Raw genomic sequence first — 22834 nt, 5'->3', positions numbered from 1 at the left:
AAGATTAGAGCAAAGGAAAGATAGATGTAGAATCACAGGAGGAAGAAAATTAATGGTAACTCCAGATAGACCTAGCTGCTATAAGTCCTTTCCCCCTAACACCATGTGTAAGGTCAACAGAATGACTAAGGGAGAGAGATTTCTACACAACATGGAAATAGTGCTATTGTTGTACAAGAAACAAACATGTTTCTGCATGCCCCTAGGGAGATATCAGAGAAGCTAAAAGGGCTGACAAACAAGCATGTTTGTCAGATAATGGAGGTCACAGATGATTGAATGCCATCACCAAGAATTCCAGCGTGGAGAGAAGCAGGTAGAAGGGCCTATACAGAGTTGGATGGAACCACTGATCACCACAAGCAAACTCAATTAGGACATAAAATAAAGTAAAAAAAAACAAAAAAACAAAAAAACAAAACAAGCATGATACAGTACCACATTATAATCAAAAAGGACCTGGAGAAAAAAAATGTGAACAGGAAGCATTACCTCTTCTCAACATTGCTACTGTGAAGAATTAAGCCATCTTTTTTACATAGATTATATCAAGGGGCAAGTTCCTAAAAGAATGTTCATTTGATTCTCTAATAAACTGACTTACCATAAAGATTTTATTGATTTGACAGAGGTGGCAATGCCTTATGTTAAGCCTTGACCATACCTGCTGTATATTAGGTAATGCATAAAGCCCAGAGTAATATAACTGTGGCACATCATTAGATTTACATAACCAGGGGTAGATTCTTCAGGGCTTATTTGTCCTATCCCAGTTTATTGGCAGAAAAGCAGAGAGCTTCTGGTAATTAGCCTTTGTCACCTTGGGACTGTCAACTCACCATGGATTTTATTGATTACTAAAATAGAAAAAGACCTAGGAAGACAATCACAAAGTTTGTATACTCTAATGCACAGTTTTGTCGTACATCTTTGGACTACTTGTCAGCTAGTTTGTAATAAATCATAGCAAAAACAATATAATCCAAGTCTAGGTTATCATGATATCTGATTTTTAAAGACAGATAAACTCTTTAAGTTTTGACTGAAATTGTACTTTTATTTGTTAGGATTAAATTATTCTTACAATTGAATAAAATTGGGAATACTTCAAGAAGTAAAAGAAAATGAATGCTACATTTTTTGGCACATCTGACGTCTTCTGTACACTAGTATAAAACATACAAGGATAAAAGTCACAAAGGTAAAATTCATGAATTTACATTCTTGAGTTGTGATTATGGGTTTTTTCCTCCTTTATAAATACAAGTCAAAAATGCCTGTGCTGTCTCTCCATTGGTAATGGTGGCATTTGAGTGAAATAATTGATGAAAGCGACTTTTAGATGATCTTAAGTGGGTGACAGAGAGCAAAAAATTCAGGAAGTAGAATGTTGAAGAACCCAGGAGACCTGAAAAGGGATAATGTAGAGACTGCAGAAAGAGTTCTCAGCAATGAGACTTGTTAGATAAAATGGAGAGTAAGAAGGAATTAGTAGTTGAATCATGGAGGAGACAAAGCAGAACCATGAGTAAACTAACTTTGCAATTATGGCAGATTATTGATGAAGTATCATAAAAAGAAATCTAGTTACCTAGGATACCTGAAGTTTTTGCTGGAGAGTTTCCTTCCCTGTATTCTCCCTTTAAGTGGCTTCAAAATAAATGTCCCTCAAATAAGAGAACCTAAATGTGTCTCTTAAATGCAGCTGAATCAAATTGCAAAAATTTAGTATCTTGAGGATATAAAAAATATGTTCTGAGCAATTTGACATGTTGCCTTGTTTTTGATTCAAAAACTATTTCAAATTCATATTAAAACTTTTAATTCTATACTTTGAATTACCTGGTTTAATTTTTAAATGAATTCTCAAAACCATAAAATTATTTATTAACAGGATTTCTGATTTGAATATGACCTTTTACTCATCATCTTTTATCTTTAAAAAAGCAACACAGTGAACAACAAAGAAAAATTTCAATTTTAGTAATCCTAGAAGACAGATAAAATCAATGACTCCAGATTTTGGTAAAGGTTATTCAAAAGACTTAAGGTTAGGTAGACTCCAAGAAGGAAGAAGTAGAAAAATGTGAAGGAGTGTCAAAGTGTCCCAAAGTAAGGAATTTAGAAGGAACCAGTAATAATTCTTTATGAAGGTAAAAGCTTGTCATGACATGATTGGAGAAAAAAAATCTCATTTTTGGAAATAAGTCAGAAAGTGACATGAACATGAACTTTCAAACCTTCCCTAGGACCTTCTTTGGTTAGAACAGAAGTTGCATGTTTATAGAAGAATGACTCAGATAAGACAATTCAGAGAAAGCAATCTGGCTAAGTCTACGGTTTGGAAAAAGTATGTCTTTGGGTTATTAATACTGAAAGGCTACTCTAGTTCCTCTTCCTGATTCCTAAACTGCCTTCAAATAAATGTTCTGTAAAAGTATGTTTTATTCACTAATTAGTAAAAAATAAAATAAATGAGCATGCATAGATACACATTATATATTGTATATATAATATATATTGTATATATATACATATTGTATACATATATACATATACATATATATATTGCATATATATATTGTATATATATATTATATATATAATTTTGTATTATAGGAAAATACAAAAAAAAGAGATCATGTATTTTATAATTTTTGTATTATAGGAAAATACAAAAAAAAGATCATGAACATACAATAAAAAATGTTGAAATATTGCCATAAAGTTTTTGAAATTTTGTTAAAAATAGGTTACTATCTATTCAAAAACAGTTAATAATGTAATTTTCTCTGTGAAGGAAAATTATGGAGCAGAACTATATGAATATAGAGAAAAATTAGCGAGACAAAACGTATTATAAGGGAGAAAACAGATTTAAGTAGAAGAGGAAAAATCCCCTGAGATGCTACCTTAAGAAGGACAAAGAACAATACAGCTATGGGAAGATCTTGAGAGACATGAAGATATAAAAGAAAAGAGTGATCAAAAGTGTGTGGATAAAATGAAATTGTTAAATAGGATTAGAGAGAAGTTTCATTTCAGTCAACAGAGGACTAGTTGGTAGAGTACTGTTCTAGTTGGAGACACATGAAATACCAGACAAGAAGAAGCAGATGAAGCTGAAGAGGGAAGAGGAAAAAAGAAGAAGAAGAAGAAGGAAGAAGAAGGAGAAGGAGAAGGAGAAAAGAAGAAGAAGAAGAAGAAGAAGAAAGAAGAAGAAGAAGAAGAAGAAAGAAGAAGAAGAAGAAAGAAGAAGAAGAAAGCAGAGGAGGAGGAAAAGCAGGAGCAGAAAAAAGAAGCAGCAGCCAAGGAGCAACAAAACACAGAGATAGCATTTGACAAAGCATTATAATTTTCTCTACAGACTTTCATACCAATGTCTCAAAGAAAAGCAAGTAAATATAAAAGAGTAATTACTTGACCCAAACACTGGAAAATAATATAAAGCTAAAAAAATAAATAAATAAACAAAACAAAACAAAACAAACAAACAAACAAAAAAAAACATGGAAGATGCAGATGTTGGGCTGACCAGACATGCACATTAAATAACCATGATTCAAGGATTTGGAAAGAGAGAGAGAGAATATAAGCAGAAAATGGGAGATTATTTAAAGAATAAAATGGATCTTTTCAAACAAATTAAGAATTATGTAAATTAGATTAACAAAAGTTAAAAAATGATTATAAGGAAATTCATGATGTCTGATATAGATCAGAAAAAAAAAAATCCATGGGGATCCCTGGGTGGCTCAGTGGTTTAGCGCCTGCCTTTGGCCAAGGGCATGATCCCTGGAGTCCCACATTGGGTTCCCTGCATGGAGCCTGTTTCTCCTTCCGCCTTGTCTCTACCTCTCTCTCTATGTCTTTCATGAATAAATAAATAAAATATTAAAAAAAGGAAAAAAATCCAAAATGTACTTTAAGTACAAAGTGATACTAAAATAAAAATAAAGATTAGAAAAGATCTATGAAATACAGTTAAAAAGAGAGAGAACAGGAGAGAGAAGAGAATAGGAAAGAAACAAATAACATATTTGTTTGAAAATTCCCAATATTGTTAACAATCATCCATTAGCAGGGGCACATGGGTGGTTCATGTGATTAAGCATCTGCTTTCAGCTAAGGTCATGATCCCAGGGTCCTGAGATGGAGCCCCACGTTGGGCTCCTTGCTTGGCAGGGAGCCTGCTTCTTCCTCTCCCCCTGCTTGTGCTTTCTCTCTCTCTCAAGTAAATAAATAAAATCTTAAAAAAAAAATCATCCATCTCCAGATCCAATAGTCTACGACTTCCCCCTGTCCCTGGTGAGGATAAATATAAAGAAAATAGCTTGTAGACACATAAGAGGAAATGAGTAACATACAAAGACAATGAAAACTCTTATAAATATCAGAAAATATAAGAAGAAAAAAGTTCAAAAAGAATAGAAAAAAAGACAGTTGCCTTTTTTACAGAAAACAGTGTGTATTAGTTTTGTTCTGCAACTTTGTATATGTAACCCTTTCACAATTTCAGTGGCTTATTGCAACAATTCTGTAGTTTTCTATTTCTTTTTAAAAATTTTTATATATATTTTTAAAGACTTTATTCATGACAGAGTCAGAAAGAGGTGGAGGAAGAAGCAGACTCCCCGAGGAGCAGCATCTCAATGTGGGATTCACTCCTGGAGCCAAAGGCCAACACTTAATCGACTGAGCCACCTAGGTGCCCTGTATTTTTCTATTTCACAGACCTTGTAGGGAGGCTGTGGTTCAACTGATCTAAGCAGGGCTTATCAACTGGGCAAATCTGGGCTGCAGCTTCCAGTCAGGTAAGATTTATTCCTACCTTCATTTTAGAGCCCTGTCAGGCACAGCACGTTCTTCCAGAAATGGATCATAGAGCCACAAGAGACCATGCCAAATCACACAAGCACATCCCAAGGCTTACTTTTAGTCTCTTAGATGAACATTCAATTGGCCAGAGCATACCCAGCATAAGTAGGTGGGAAAGTATACTCTGTCTGTTTGGGGAATTATAAAATCGCCTGCCAAAGGTTTTTCTCTATAGAGGGCAAATAATGTATTGAGAATAATTTTCCAAGCTACCTCAAAATGGAAGCTATTAAGCAATATTATATCTTGAAAATGCTAAAAGAAAACAGCTTCCAGTTTACATTTATATATCCAGAGAAGACTCCAAGAATATTGTACATAAACTTTTCTTGAAGAAATTTCTCCAGACATAGATCAAGCAACTAATAATGACTAAGGTAGCATAACAAAAAGTACTGGTTTTGATTACTGTATATATTTAATTGAATAAATTAAAGTATAACTAATGTGATAATTAAAGTAACTGAGAAGACGTATAAATATTTAAGCCCTAAAAATAAAATAAAAAAAAAATTGGAGTGAAGGAGGAAACAACTTGGGAGTTACGAGTTTTAAAAGTGTCTACTTTATAATAACTTCATGCCAAAAAAATATAAGTGTAGACAAATAAAAGTGCTCTCCTACTGGAACATCTCAGCTTCTGCAGTGAAGAAAATACCTATCACCTGTTGTGATAGTTCAATCCTTTAGCTTTTCTGTTTGAAAATCATCTAAATGATGCTTTTGCTATCCTTGACCACTGAAGAGTTAGTATCTGTATATTTGACTAAACATTTTCCTAAGCTATCTATGATGGCTCGTAGGTTTTATATCATAATGAAAAAACCATCATCTGGATCACCTAACAGCCATTATATCCACATGTAGCTTATAGATGGAATACTGAGAACCTCTTTCACATTAACTTTTCATCCAGATAAAAGGCATGGTGTACCCACAGTTTAAGATCAGGTATGAGTGTTTGGGCAAGCTCAACAATGGTAAAGCCTCACTATGGTGAAATCTATTGTGATGTGGATTTCTTTGGAAATTAGACTCAAGGGGTTTTCACTGCCTTTGTTATTTTAGAACTCTACTAGTAACACTGAGGCTCCAGTGTGAGGAACTCAGGGGGCCAATAAGCTAATTATGCACCCCATGATATTCTGCACTAAATGTGGGAGAATCTTACCCATATTGGGATTTCACAGACAGTGAGAATTGTAAAATACCAGCCATCTGAGAAGCTAGAGTCCTTGATGGCATAGAGTTTTCATAAGCCTTATCACAAAATTCACGATGGAAAATTACATTAGATGGTAGCAGAAATAGGCACTTTATGTGTTGCTTACAATTAACATCGAATTAAATAGATTTAGGGTAATAAATAAAATCAATACATGCCTTTCATAATAAATAAATAAATAAATAAATAAATAAATAAATAAATAAATAAGTAGTGGGCGAATAAGGCAATATACCATATAGAATAACAAAAGGAAAAGAGAAGAATGATAAAAAAATATACAAAAAAAAGAAGAAAAAATACTATTTGCAAAACATAAGTGATGGAGGATAATGTAAGTATCCTTAATGAGAATTATAAATTATCTCTAAATAAACTTAATACAAAAGGTATCATACAATTGATTATAATAAAGATAACCATAAGAACCAAACTTTATTAAATATCAGGGGAAAAATGTACTGCAAAATGAAACAGAGAACAATACAGAGAGAAAGATTTATTTTTATTTTTTATTTTTTTAAAGGTTTATTTATTTATTTATTTATTTATTTATTTATGATAGTCACAGAGAGAGAGAGAGAGAGAGAGAGGGGCAGAGACACAGGCAGAGGGAGAAGCAGGCTCCATGCACCGGGAGCCCAACGTGGGATTCGATCCCGAGTCTCCAGGATTGTGCCCTGGGCCAAAGGCAGGCACTAAACCACTGCGCCACCCAGGGATCCCCAGAGAGAAAGATTTAAAAAAACTATAATATAGGAGAAAGAAAACATGGTATACTCCAGTACAATCATATGTCATGTTGATAAATATAAATAGGTTAATCTTACTTATCTTTTAAAAAGAGCAGTTTAATTCATGCAACAGAGCCAGCTTGCACTTCTCCAAACAATTTTTTCTTTTCTATAGTCCTCACATATATGACTGACACCCCACAGAGTAACCTAGGAAGCCACCATTCTTCAGTTCATAAATGAATATAGGTAATATATCCTCTTTATAAATGGTGCTACAGCAGTATGAAAATTGTTCAATTATTCCTATTTATGAATAGTTTTATTCACTATACCATGTAAACTATACTTGGTGTCCAAAATAAAAAAGACAGTCTCACCTAGCACAGTTTCATGAAAATAATTTACTTAGGTTTTGAAATATATTTTGATTGCTTCAGTAAGCAGATAAAAATGTATAGACCTTTCATAACAATAAAGTCACAAAATAGGTATTTTAATTTCCTGAAAACAAGAAAAAATGTATTTATTACAAAATATAGGAGCTTTTTAGTGGATCACTTACTGGAGTGTATACTGAGAGCAGGTTTTCCAAGTCTAGAGATTAATATATTTAATAGTCTGTGGACATGTGCATAGATTGAAATAATGCTGTTATATTACATTTCTAAGAAATCTAGAGAGTAAAATACATTCAGTGCTACCAATGCCTTGATTGTATTCACACTTATTAGATCCCAAAGAGATAGATACAAACAGAGATATGTTTGTATTTTAACAGATTAAAAGTCTACTTGGATCACATCATTAAATTGTAAACAATATTATCAAATCCAGTAACATCAATCATTCCCTAGTTTTTGGGAACAATGTAAAGAGCATGCTGACAAAGTTGTTTTAAAATAGTAAGTATAATAAAGTTCATTTGAAGAAAAAATGATGGGAGGTAATTGATATACTTCTCATAAATGCAGTCAATGGCAATATACATAGGCAGTATCAGAGAAATTACCATAAGGAATTGAAATTTCTTGTCTCTGGAAAGGGACGTCAGATGAGGAAAAGTAAAGCTGAGAGTTGGGCTCGTCATTTTCTTTCTTTCTTTCTTTCTTTCTTTCTTTCTTTCTTTCTTTCTTTCTTTCTTTCTTTCTTTTCTTTCTTCTTTCTTCTTTCTTTCCCCTTCCTTCCTTCCTTCCTTCCTTCCTTCCTTCCTTCCTTCCTTCCTTCCTTCTTTCTTTCTTTCTTTCTTTCTTTCTTTCTTTCTTTCTTTCTTTCTTTCTTTCTTTTCTTTCTTTCTTCTTTCTCTTTCTTTCTTCTTTCTTTTCTTTTTTTTCTTCTTTCTTTTCTTTTACAAGTCTTTTGGAACTAAGAGACATTTCAGATATGTGTCGTGTTAAAATTAAAAACTAATTTATAAAAAACTCAAAAGTTTACAATATTTTATCCTTAATAGTGTAGTCTCTGGCACACACTTGAATTAGAACTCTGGCTCCTCACCTCTTAGCTATGTGTACATGGGCACATAATTTATCTTCTCTGAGGTTCAATTCTCTTAATTATATGATCACAATAATAGTAGTGCCTATCTCAAAGGACCTCATGCATGAGTTAATATATGAAAGTGATTTAGGCTTTGCTCTGTACATAATTAAGTTTTCAATAATTGTTAAAAATTTAAATGTTGATGTTGATGGTTATATATAATGTCTTTCTCTTATAATTATGATTTCTAAGAAAAAATAAACACCTTGAAGACCCATTCAGATGACACATCTCTCTATAAGAACTTTCTTCATCTTTATGTAAAAGTGATCGTTCCAAAGAGAGTATATCAGTATTTGTATGCTAATAGGCACATTTAGACCGGTATTGTTAAGAGATATGCAAGCCTAAGAGATTTAAAGGATCAACAGACCTTGTCCTTGGTGTAGAAATAATCAAGAGTGAGATACATTTGCAGTTAAAAAAATTTTTTTTTTGAAATCTTTCATTTTACTCACTACTTTGGACCAACAAACCACAGAATGTAAAGTTTGATAATATTGTTTAGAAGATAGACTGAGAAATCATGAGGGAAAGATGACACCAGTTTTTTAAAAAGTGTTTTAAAATGAGCTGGAGTTGTTTCAGTATGACTCTTATGTTTCATGAAAGTTGATATATCGTTTTCTTGAAGTTAATGTAAAGAGAGCTAAATCAATGTTTATAAAAATTCCAGAATAAATTAATACACAGCCAATTAAATTACTATGTTGTAAATACTGTATTTATATAGTAATCAGAATTAACGTCATACATATTACATGGGTGCATTATTTGATTAGTCACATTTAGATAGTTTTTGCACAATCTTTGAAAGCAGTAAGAATCTTTTTTTATGTAGAAAGAAAAATTTAACTACAGGAAGCAATATGAAAGTGAGCTAAAAGCAAAAGATGGGACATGACTTGAGAAAAGAAAAAGATTCACCTTAATCACTATAGTGCCAAAGGCTAATTATAACTCCATGATATAATTAGCATAGCATAAGTAGAATAAAATATGTATTATAATTATTCTCTTAGAAATGACACAGTACATTGTCCAATTTCTGTATTATAGGACATACAGTTTAAGCTGGTTTAAACTCATTTGAAATCATTTTATAACAAACTTGCTGTTCTAGGCAACCTTTTTTTTCCTCACTGAAATTGAGAAAGTAGTAAGTTCTTACTTTAAATTTCAAAATGTCTCTATATCTAGATTATCTGTACTATATATCTTTAGTAAGACTTTATAAGAACTACCGTGATACAACTCTAATATCTAATAATGTTTTGTTTAACAATGTTTTATTGCTGTTATTTCCTGTGGTAGTAATGGGCCAACTAATTAAATTACTTCCAGAACTATCAGAAAATCAGAACTATTGATTAACATATGTGATGAATGAAAGTTTTTTTTTTTAATAATTATATTTGCTTGGTAACTCTAAATTGATTAAAAATCTGACAGAAATGTAGCTAGAAATGGGTAACTTTGGAAATGCTTTATTACTTAAGGAGATTGAACTCTTCTATAATTAGCAAAGGACAAATGTGGATGGGAATATCTAAACTTCTAATCTTCATAAGTAGACAGATTAGCCCTAATAAAATATTTGTGGAAAATGGGATTAAGTCTCTCTAACAACAAGTTAGAGAAAGAATGTAATTACAATTCATTGAGTATAATACAAAGACCAGAAGAGGCATTACAAAGACAATAATTAAATAATTATATAGAAATGTGATTTTAGAGATATCTAGGAAAAAGGAGGCTATGAATTCTATTTTTAATAGAATCAAATCTATATATCTTCTTTCCTTCAACAATTGAAAATATGAAATAGTTCACTCTTATAATCTTTACCTTCCAGAAACTGCCTAAGAAACTTTATCTATGTTTAGTGCTTTGAAATTAAATATGTACGTATTAGCTATTGAATTTTATATTGTAAAATTTTAAACATTATCACTTATATTAACTCGGAATACATAAACATTAAATTATAACATATATCAAAAGATATATTAAAACATATATCAAATATACAGTTGACCTTTGAACAATGTGGGGGTTATGGGTGCTGACCCCCCCCATGCAGTTGAAAATACAAGTATTAACTTTTGACTGCCTCCAACCTTAACTACTAGTAGGCTACTGTTGACTGCAAGTCTTACTGATAACATGAACAGTCCATTAACACATATTTTGTATGTTATGTGAATTATATACTATGTTCTTGCAACAAAGTAAGTTAGAGAAAAGAAAATGTTAGTGAGAAAATCATAAGGGAAAAAATATTTACCGTATGGAGCTGTAAAAAATCCAAGTATGAGTGGACCTGTGTGTTTAAAAAAGTGTTGTTCAAGGATCAAATGTATATAATAAGTATATTTTTCTCTGAAAACAACTGAATCAAGGTTAAATTCACTTTTTAATGCTTGCATAGATTTAGTGTGAAGATGGTGCCCAAAAGCTGCCTTGAAGAGAAAAATCACAGGAATAATGAGTATATTATTCTGCAGATTGTCTAGGCTAACTAGAATGGAGCTAACTTCCGTGGCTGTTGGACTATGTTTGATTATGTTAGAATACATGGATATGACAATATGACTCAATAGGATATTTGCCAGGCCATATTTCTGCAAGTTCTAACATTGAAAGAAGGGGTCTGATCACTGACAATGTGTTGCTGCTATGAAAATTGAAATGATCTGGACTAGCATTTTTAATTGCTACATTTTTTAATTGACTAAGTTTCAAAAGGCTAGAACTCCTTAACAATTACAATCACTAATACTTTGTTATAGAGTGGGTGTTATGAATTAATTCATAATTGCCAGCATTGATAATCTTCGCCAAATAATCAATGCAAGCACAAAACTTAACTTTAATAAATATGTCATTAAAAGACTGATTGACATTTTCCAATGAGCATTATGTTCTGTTTTGTTTTTAATAAAGGAAAGATAAATAGAGGTTTCAAGAAGAAATACCTGAATAACAAAACAATCCAATTTAATAGTCAGCATATCTGATTAAATTATCAGGATGCCCAAGGGATTATCCAGCAGTTTTGCTGTCCTGAAAATCTTTTTAAGCATTGGAATTTCAATGGACTTGTTAATTATGACATGGTCCTTCAGGTAGAGATCTTATTCCTACTCTATTTATACATTTGTTTCAAACAAGGTCAGTGAGTATACCATGACTTTCATTTTTGTTTAAGTAGAGTTCCATGAGTAGAAAGAACAATGTGTCACAAAATGTTTCTTTTTTTTTTTTAAGATTTTTTATTTATTTATTCATAGACACACACACACACACAGAGAGAGAGAGAGAGAGAGAGGCAAAGACACAGGCGAGGGAGAAGCAGGCACCATGCAGAGAGCCTGACATGGGACTCGATCCAGGGTCTCCAGGATCATGCCCTAGGTTGTAGGCGGAACTAAACCGCTGTGCCACCGGGGCTGCCCACGAAATGTTTCTTGAATATTAATTACTCTTCCGACTGAAAATAATAAAAATCAAAATTCAAAATAAATTAAGCAAATTTTAAAAATGGGCTAACATTACTATGAAAACCAAAAGTAGAAACAGTTTCCATCTCTTGCCTCTGAAATTTTCTTTGCCATTCCTACATTTTCTCTTATTGCAAACCAGCTTTCTCCACATGGCAATTCAGATGCTTTTGGATAGTCACTGATTCCCACAAGCACCATTTTGTCACTCCAGGGATAAGACACTTACCCACTAACTACAGATACAATAATCCAGGGAGAGGTGTACCTTTGCATCAATTACTCTGACCAGGATATTAATTTAATATATTCAATTGTATATGAATTATATAAATCAATCTGGAACAAAGAATAAGGATACTACAATTGTCAAACCCATCCCAAATTAGCATAATTGGAGATATGCTGGACAAAGAAAACAACCAACTATTATGTGAGATTAATAAGAGGAGATCAATCAGCTATGACTTTCTTTTCTTTTTTTCTTTTATTTATGATAGTCACAGAGAGAGAGAGAGAGAGGCAGAGACACAGGCAGAGGGAGAAGCAGGCTCCATGCACCGGGAGCCGACGTGGGATTCGATCCCGGGTCTCCAGGATCAAACCCTGGGCCAAAGGCAGGTGCCAAACTTCTGCGCCACCCAGGGATCCCCAGCTATGACTTTCTACTACCCTTAATAATGGAGAAACATAGGCTTTTTTAGATTTAAAAATTTAAGCAATGCTTTTAGGAAAAGGAGCTATTTTTTATCCAATCACACATTTATTTCAATCTAAAACAATGTATAGGATTTCTTTTTTCAACGTAATAATACTAGAGCTATATAATAAGATTTTTACATAATTTATTATGCTGACATATGTGACTTAGTAGTAGTATTAAACAACAGGTAAGAAAACTGAAAACCATGACGAGAATAAACAATAAGACCTTATTGGAGACTTAAAATAAGATCTGAATATGTAAGTGAGCTAAAGTTTAATAAATCATCATTATTTTCCTTTCTTAAAAATACAGATTGAGTGTTATAAATGTGTAATTTTCTACTTCAATAATAAAATACCCAAGGGAGTGTTTTTTGAAACTAGGATAATGACTAAATAATACATTAAAAAACTCTAAAGAATATTAGAAATTATTTTGAGAAATAAGGGCAAAATAATGATTTCTACATCTGCAAAAAACTTCCTTAGTATTAAGTCTCATGAAAAAATATTTAGATAATTAAGGGGTACCTGGGTGGCTCAGTTTGCTAAATGTCTGCCTTGTGCTCAAGTCATGATAACAGTGTCCTGGGATTGAACCCCCGCATCAGGCTCCCTGCTGAGTGAGGAGTCTGCTTTTCCCTCTGCTTGTCCCCTGGCTTGTATTCTCTCTCTCTCAAATAATACACATATAAAATCTTTTAAAAAATATTTAGATAATTCAACGAAAGAGCTTTTAGAAAAAAACAATAGCCACTACTGAATTTAATAGGAAAAATCAAAACAAAACAAAACAAAAAAAAAACACCTTCCTTTCTTTCTGTTACTGTAAATGAATTGGCCTTATTTCTAGCAAAAGCTACTCCTTCCTCTTGTAAACTAGATCTCAGCCTTATCTTTTATTTTTGAAGAATTGCTCCAACAATGTTCTATGTGTCATGAAGCATCAATTTTTTTCAATTAAGACATTGACCAAGTATTTGCAGTTTCCCATTTCTTACCCACTGCTTTGTCTTGACCAAACATTAGATTTCTCTCTTTCCTACAGGCTTTTGAACTTCTCTTCTTCAAACCTGAGGGAGCACAAAAAAAAAAAAAAATGTGGAATATGCCTCCCCCCTCAATCAAGTTCTCCTCTAAGAATCAGCTGACAACAGTGAAACCCTTTTCCTGGCAAATGACACTGGTCCCCATGCTTGTCCAGCTTCCCCTCCAGGTTTTCTGCTTCTCTGTTTGCTGCCTCCTCTACCTCATAAAAGAAAATTCTTTTTTGTTTGATTTTGAGATACTTGCAGATTTCTGAAATTAGAATCTTCTCCCTTTTGCACTAGTCTTTCATTCTAATTAAAATTTTCCCTATCTAGATTCTAGATTTGTTTTTATTTGACAACACATGCTGTTATTTAGCCATTTTTAAAGAATTCTGTCTTGACGCTAAAATCTATCTCTACACCAATTTTCTCTTTTCAAAATAAAACTCCTCATAATGACATGTTTCTACTTCCATTTAAAATGAATTTTTTTTTTATTCTCGGTATCTCTAGTGTCACCCTTCCCAAATTCTCTACCCCTTCAGAAACATCAATCATTCTAATATCCACATATATACACAAACTAGGTATTTTTCAAGATCCAGAGCCATACAAAATATATTCTATATTTCTTAATCATTTACTAAGTGTAAAACTGTTTTTTTTTTTCTTTATTTAACTTCTGTATTTATTTTTATATGTCATTAATGAAGGTTTTTAGTCCTGTGGGGTTTTTTGTTTGTCTGTTTTTTTGTCTGGTGTTCTTAACATAATTTTTTCCTATAGGTCTTGTGAGTTTTTTATTGCACAGTTTTGCAGGGACTGGCATTTCTTACAGATACAGATTTTATTCTGAAAATAAATAGCTATAATAATAATGAGTGTTTATTTGGGACTGAAGAATTGAAATTCAGGGAGCACAGATTCTACTAGAAATCCAAGTAGTGCTGTTTGTAGGGAGAAAGTAGAGGGTTTTCTGAAGAAAAAGATGGGGAGGCAATTACATGAGTTGAAGAGAAGAGAAAAAGAAGTCCTGTGGGACCCAAGGAATTTAACAAAAATCCCCTACCCCTGGACAAGCAGAGCAGGACTAATTCCATTTTGTGCTACACCCACTATCTCATGTAAAACCCTCTACACGACCTGCTTATTGCTAAGGCACTCCCCACCCCAGTCAAGCTGCTCAGCACACTCTTTACCGGAAACAGGCTCATCAGTATGTAAACCCCGCCTTTTGCCTGCCAAACCTGCGCGCCAATTCTGACCAGAGTGATAGGCCAGTTCAAATGGTCACTATAGGGTGAATTGTGAATCAATTGGCCACCTGCGTGTGGACCCACACGACTGTGCAATTTTCTGTGTGTTACAATCTCATTGGCCACTGGCCCTACAAAACTGCTCCGCCTCTTAACCTCGGGGTCCAAGTCCCTGCTCTGCTGTGTCGGCATACTTGGACCCAAGCTCCAGCTTGCAAATAAACCCTCGTGTACTTGCATCGGTGGCGGCTCTCTCGGATTTGCAATCTTGGGCACAACAGTCCAATGGGTGTTAACAAGCAAAACTACACTGGATCATACATTGATGGACTATGATTTTGTCTCTAGAAAGTCCATAGTCATCAATCTCATGATCAGGATGTCTGTTTTCTTGCTGACTTCTCAGTTGTTTAAAACAATTGTCATATTGTCTGATCCAAAGATTTTGGCCCAGTTCACATAGAGAATGGTTAAGGCAGTTGCTCTGTAATGACCTCTTCAGCTTTTGTTTTATTTTATTTTAGAGATTTTATTTATTTATTCATGAGAGACAGAGAGGCAGAGATACAGGCAGAAAGAGAAGCAGACTCCCTGGGGGGAACTGAACCAAAAACAGATGCTCAACCACTGAGCCACCCAGGTGCCCCTTCAGCTTTATTTTAAAGTGGCTTCCGTCATTTCAGTTTTTCATAAATGAACGCGTCTCATCACAGTGGAACTGACTGAACACACACAAGAGTTATTTCAGTATGCAAATTTAGGAGTCTTTTCAATTCTGGAAAAAATAATTATCAATTTATTTCAATAATAGTCCTGCTATGTTTTATTTCTTCTTTTAGAGATCCAAATATATGCAGAAAATTGAACTATCTTTCTGAAGAATAAAAATAGTAATATCAAATGCAATCAAAAGAAAAAAAAGAATGCAAACATTGTAGTAAATACCACTGAAAATTTTATAACTTCCTCATAAAGCAATTTATAAAAATAAGAAATGTAAATAGTTTATTTAATTTGAATACAATTTCTTCTAGGAATTTAACCTATGATATTATATATTTTTTTTTTAAATTTTTATTTATGATAGTCACAGAGAGAGAGAGAGAGAGGCAGAGACACAGGCAGAGGGAGAATCAGGCTCCATGCACCGGGAGCCCGACGTGGGATTCGATCCCGGGTCTCCAGGATCGCGCCCTGGGCCAAAGGCAGGCGCCAAACCACTGCGCCACCCAGGGATCCCATAACCTATGATATTATAATGCATATGCCTTAGTACATTCATTAGGCATCAAGTGTGATTTGATATTTTAAAAATAAACCTACCACCAGGAGAATTCTTCATATTTTGAACTGAAGTGATATTTTTAAATGGGGAAAAATTCCCAAGGTCATGTAACTACTCAAGAACTGATTCAGAATTCAAGCTTAGATTTGTTTAATTTCATTGCTTATTTTTTCTTTCCTTTGTGACTACACCATGTCTTGTTTAAAGGGTTGATTCAATAAATCAAATGGTATATTTTATCGCAATGTTTTCTGTAATATTAAAAATCATAAAAGCTAAAAATCTAATATTATGCAAATAACTTGATAATTTTTAAATATTAAAACTAAAATTATACCTTGTACATACAATATAGAAACATTGAAATTTTGCTACTGTAAAAATTAAGATGGAAATATGATTAGCTTTTTCCTACAGACTCTACTGAAGCATGAAATCATTAAACAAATTGCAAATGTGAAAAGCTGCAAGTAGTTGGCACAATAGAAGATTTTAAAACCAGTATTGTGGGGGAAGGGATTCATTTTTCAAGACCAATAACCTAGATGTTGGCCTTTTGCAAAGCTCCATGGAAACCAGCCAGAGCTGACTTCTTAAAGCAATGAAACCTAATAGAGGTTTGAGGCAGAGAATCAGTTCACCCACTCACCATGTCATAAGAGATATAATCACAAATTTAGACTTTCCCATTCCCCATTACATTCTAAGGAATGCATAGAAATCAAGCAAGGGTGGCTATCAGATTCCTGACTTTTGGACCACGTGACTTTAAGATGCTAGTGATTATATTATAATGCTTGTTTTATACAATATGTGTGTGTTGTGTGCATATAAATAGCTAAGAGTTATTTTTACTTTAAAAATTATCTCAAAAGGGTTAATGTTTGAATAACTATAATAGAGAGATGATGAACTGAGGTTAGTCAAATTGCATTGCAAATATAACTGAAATTCAGTTTCACTATGGACACATGCAAATGTACAAAATAAGATTTGGATTATATATCAGAGTTTAAATTACATTTTAGTATGAACTTTTAAAATGCAGTTATTTTGGAATTAAGAATTACTTTAGAACTGATTTCTTATTAATTCATATATTACAGTTCATATGTTAAATTTTTAAAATTAGTTTAAAATTCATAGACTACACATGGTAAGCCCTGTTATTATTTAAATTTAATACCAAAATAATTCTTGTAAAATATGCAGCATGGTAGAAAGAAATGCAGATGGCTTTGTTTGAAAATCTGTGTCATTAGAGAAATGTTCCAGATTGACAGTAAAATGTGTTGATAGAGTCATAACCAGAGTCGACTAACTTCACCGAGCAAACAGAAAAATGATGGTAGTTAGGCTAAAGATTGAAAAGAAATTTTCTTATTTATTAACTTTTTCGGCATAAGGTATTAATGAATTTAAGTATTGTGTGTATATGAATGTGCATGAACATACATAAGCCATGTATGTTTCATAACTGTAGAAAGAAGAAACATTTATGACTCCCTTACAATTATGAACTCTTTACTTAACTTGTCCCTAAATTTTCCTTAATCCTAAAATGGTATCACTATACCACAGAATGCAGTTTATCATGTTCAAAAATATAATAACTCTAAGTGTTTTTGAAGATTAAGTCATATGACAATTATATCTGGAATTATGCAAGTCCCATATATAATGTAACTTCAGGGATAGGTTGTGGCATAAGTTTTCTCTCTAGTAAATTTGATGTTTGTTGCTATTTTGAGTCCAGGATATTTGGAAATAAAACTCAGAGAGTAAGTCCTTTTCTAATTCTATGTAAACATGATGAGAGTTTTGTCTGGACAAAAGTACAAGCTTCTTACAAACTTTGGGTAAGAGAAAAACTTGCTTCTAATTATTATATATATTTTTAAAGATTTTATTTATTTATTCCTGAGAAACACAGAGGGAGAGACAGGCAGAGACACAGGCAGAGGGAGAAGCAGGCTCCCTGCAAGGAGCCTGATGTGGGACTTGATCCCAGATTCTAGTATCACACTCTGAGCCGGAGGCAGATGCCCAACCACTGAGCCACCCAGGCGTCCCTGCTTCTAGTTATTATGAAATTACCAAGACTAGACTCTGTCTTTCTACCATCCTCAACAACAACAACAACAAAAACTGGAAAAATACATGAAATAACTATTTTCATACATTGGGGAAAGGCCATTTATGTTCTGAGATCGATGAGTGAAATAATCAAAGTGGATTCTACAACTACCCTGTCTTTCTTGCTAGAAGCCCTCTCCAAAGTGCAGTGCAGAGATGGGGGCAATTGAGCAGAACAGGGAAGATTTTGCAGAGTGGATACAGAAGTCAAAAGGCAAGGATGCTGAGATGCCAGGAATCAGCAGGCAGAATGAGGGATGAAAGGGAGCTACTCAGAGAAAGGGCTTAAAGATCTTTGTAGAGTCACTTGAGTCTTTGGCTGAGAAGTAAACTGCACATGTTTAAGGTGAGATTCTAGGAGGGTACCAAAAACAGCTACTGAGCAAAGATAGCTACCAAGGAGCTATAATCTGAAGAATCAATTCCCAGATGCCACACAGAACAGGAACAGTCAAGTTCGGATCAGCCAGTGTAGAGAGATTTCGTGGATAGCTGAAAATTTCAAGAGTCCTGAGAAAGCTCACATTTAAATAATGATACTAATTGGCCTCAATGTTAAGGCAATTCTCTCCACTCTATAGTTTCCTACATATAAGATCATGTTATCTGCAAACAGTTTTTCTTCTTCCTTTCTTATTTGGATGCCTTTTATTTCTTTGTTGGAAATAATAGGTCCAACATATACAAGATCAACATATAAAAATCAATTGCATTTACACGTACCAACAATGGAAATTAAGAAACAGTCCCATTTACAATAGTATCAGAAAGAATAAAATGTTCAGAAATGAATTTGACCAAGGAGGGGAAATACTTGTATGATGAAAACTACAAAACACTAATGAGAGAAAGAAAGAAAACGCAATTACATGGAAAGTTATTGGGTATTCATGTACTGAAAGACTCCATAATCGAAAACATCCATAGTACCTAAACCTTTCTACAAATTCATTGTGATCCTTATCATATTCACAATGGCATTTTTTACAGGATAGAGAAAAACAATCCTAAAATTCATGTGGATCAAAAAGGACTCTGGATAGGCACAATAATCTTGAGAAAAAAGAATAAGCTGGAGGCATCATATAACCTCATTTCAAAGTACATTACAAAACTACAGTAATCAAAGCACCATGGTCTTATAAACACAGACATACAGACCAATAGAACACAATAGAGAGCCCCCAAATAAACACATGCATATACAGTTAACTGATCTTTGACAAGGGTGCCAAGAATACCCAATGGAGAAACATAGTCTTCAACAAATCGTGTCAGGAAAACTGGATATCCACATTCAAAATAATGAAATTGGATGCTTGTCTTATATCATTGACAAAAATCAATTCAAAATGGATTAAAACCTTGAACATAAGAACCAAAATTGTGCATATCCTAGAAGAAAACATAGGGGTAAACTTTTATGGCATTGGTCATAGCAATGACTTTTTGTATATGTTACGAAAAGCACAGGCAAAAACAACAAAAATTAGAAAACTGAGACTACATTAAAAATAACAGGATTCTGCACAGCAAAGGAAACAATCAACAGAATGAAAAAGCAGCTGACAGAATTAGAATATTTGCAAACTATGTACCTGGTAAAGGGTTAATATCCAATATATATAAGGGATTCCTACAACTCATTCATCATCATCATCATCATCATCTAATTAAAAGTGGGCAAAAGTCTTGAATAGACATTTATCCCAAGAAGACATAATGACCCAATGATATGTGAAAAGATGTTCAACATAACTAATCATTAGGAAAGTGCAAATCATGGGCAGCCCCGGTGGTGCAGCGGTTTGGCACTGCCTGCAACCCAGGGTGTGATCCTGGAGATTAAGGATCGAGTCCCATGTCAGGCTCCCTGCACGGAGCCTGCTTCTTCTCCCTCTGCCTGTTTCTCTGCCTGTCTCTCTCTGAATGAATAAATAAATCTTAAAAAAAAAAAAAGGAAAGTGCAAATCAAAATCACAATATCATCTTACTCCTGTTAGGATGGCTATTTTTTTAAAGATTTTTATTTATTTATTCATGAGAGACACAGAGAGAGAGAGAGAGAGAGAGAGAGAGAGGCAAAGACATATGCAGAGAGAAGCAGGCTCCATGAAGGGAGCCTGATGTGAGATTCGATCCCTGGATCATGCCTTGGGCCAAAAGCAGGTGCTTAATCACTGAGCCATCCTGGCATCCCTAGGATGGCTATTATATTATTATTTGTTAAAATTTGGCAAGGATGTGGAGAAATTGAAACCCTTATATACCGTTGCTGGGAATGTAAAATATTCTTGATAAAGGTGGATTGTTTCTGCCATTTTGATTTCTGTTTTTTGGTATGTGTCATGTCTTTTTAATTCATCTATTCTTCCTTTTTTTTCTATTTTTCCTTAAGAGAATAATGACTAGTATAATGTTATCTTTCCTTGAATTATACTTGCACTATATTTGTTTGAATCTCTTTCATAGTAGTTGATCTTTGGCTTAAAAATACTTCTTAATTTATCAGATTATGTTTCTTTATACTAACATATCCAGTATAACATAGAAATGCTACTACTATATAGCTCTATCTCCTTTTTCCCTTTTGTTATACTAATATTATTATGTATATCCTAAACTCATTGCAAACTCAAAACCATATTATTCTAATTGTTTCTTTATATAATTTTGTGTCATTCAAGACACATTAGAGAAGATGCTTTGTTATATTAACTTTCTTATTTACTCCTGTTTCTCTTAATTGCTTCCTGTGCAATTCACTCACCATCTGCTGTGTTTCCATACTCCAGAAGCTCTGTTCAAATCCACCTTCTTTGTGTTTAGTTATTATTTGGCAATAACAATTACCCACAGCTTTGTTATCATTTGGCAACAATTTGTTGTTATGTATATTACATGTCTATGTATTATAGGCCCAAGAATATAATTACATACATATTGTTCTACACAGTTTTTGAATCATTTAAGGAAAGAAAGGAGAAGTGTAGATTTATACTGTTTTTTTTTATAATTACATAATTGCTTTTAGCTTTTTTTTTTTTTTTTTAAATATAGAGTTGATTTGTAGTCCTAGATCACTGTATCCAAAACAATGTTGTTTGGTATTTTTTTGTAATTCATATCAGGCTGCAACAAATTCTGAGGGTGTTGTTATTTTGCCTTCATTTTTGAAATATAGTTTTCCTGGATGTAAGATTTTGGTTAACAGTTTGTTTTTTATACTTTATATGTGTCAACTCACAACCTTCTAGCTTCCATTATTTGTAATAAAACATCAGTTGTTAATTTTATTGGGTTTCCTTGTATGTGATCAGTTATTTTTTACTTGCTGCTTTCAAGATGTTGCCTTTCTCTTTAAATATTTTTTTTCCCCTATGCTGCATCTGGATATGAATCTCTTTGCCTTACTTGCAGATCATTGGGCTACTTAGGTACTAGATTTAATGTTTTTTCATCAGATTTATAAAATTTTCAGCCATTATATCTTTGAATATTTTTTTGGTTCCTTCCTTTCACTCTCTTCTTTCTTCTTGGAACTCCAGTTAAACCTATGTTAGTATTCTTAATGAAGTTACACATTTCTCAAACGTTCTGTTAATTTCTCTTTATTTTTCTCTTTAACTCTTAGACACATTATTTCTATGGATCTATCTTCAAGTTTGCTGATTCTTCTTCTAGCTTAATTTTACTATTTAGCATCTCTAGTATTTTTGTTAATTGTGCTTTTTGTATTTTTCTATTCCAGAGTTTCAGGATAGTTCTTCTTTTATAATCTCTATGTCCTTGTTAATCTGCTATATTTCATTGTACCATTCCTTACTTCTTTAAATATGACTCCTTTTGGTTCTTTTAACTTAATTATAATAGCATCTTTAAGGTAGTTATTCATCTCCTAGGTTTGACATATAGGCTTTCTCAGTGGCAGCTATTGTTGCCTCCTCCCCCCCCCCCCCCGTATGGCTTGCACTTTCCACTTTCTCTGCATTTGTCATAAAATTTAACAAAGTTTGCAATTCTGACATTTTAGTACTACTTGTAACAATTCTGTTTTGTTGTCATTGTTGCTTTGTTCTTCCCTACATTGCCTCAATGTAGAGGTTTATCATGCTGAGCTGTGGAGGAAAGGAATAGGTCTTGGCTCAGAGGATGCAGACATTGGCTAATCTTATCCAAATGTAACAGCTTTTCTTGAATAAATATTTCTTCATTTTTTTGTATCACAGTAAGTTCTCAGATATTTTAATTTGTTTTCATTATATTCGCATGTAGTTATGGTGGTTTCTCTGGAGAGATATTCCATGAAGTTTATCTCGACATCATTATAGAAGTCATTCTCCGAGATAAAATATTTTTAAGCTATTAATACCATACAGCCCAAAACAGGGAGTTTTTCCTTTTGATATTGATAAACTGGTTCTAAAATTTATGCATAAAATTCTAGAAACAACTAGAGTAGCAAAAAAGAAAGCACCCCCCCTCCAAAAAAAAAAAAAAAAACTTTTTTAGAAAAAAAAGAAAGGAAATGCTGGAAAA

This window comes from Canis lupus, chromosome 17 (assembly GCF_048164855.1).
Source record: "Canis lupus baileyi chromosome 17, mCanLup2.hap1, whole genome shotgun sequence".
Taxonomy (NCBI): domain Eukaryota; kingdom Metazoa; phylum Chordata; class Mammalia; order Carnivora; family Canidae; genus Canis; species Canis lupus.
This window is presented reverse-complemented; position numbering follows the sequence as displayed.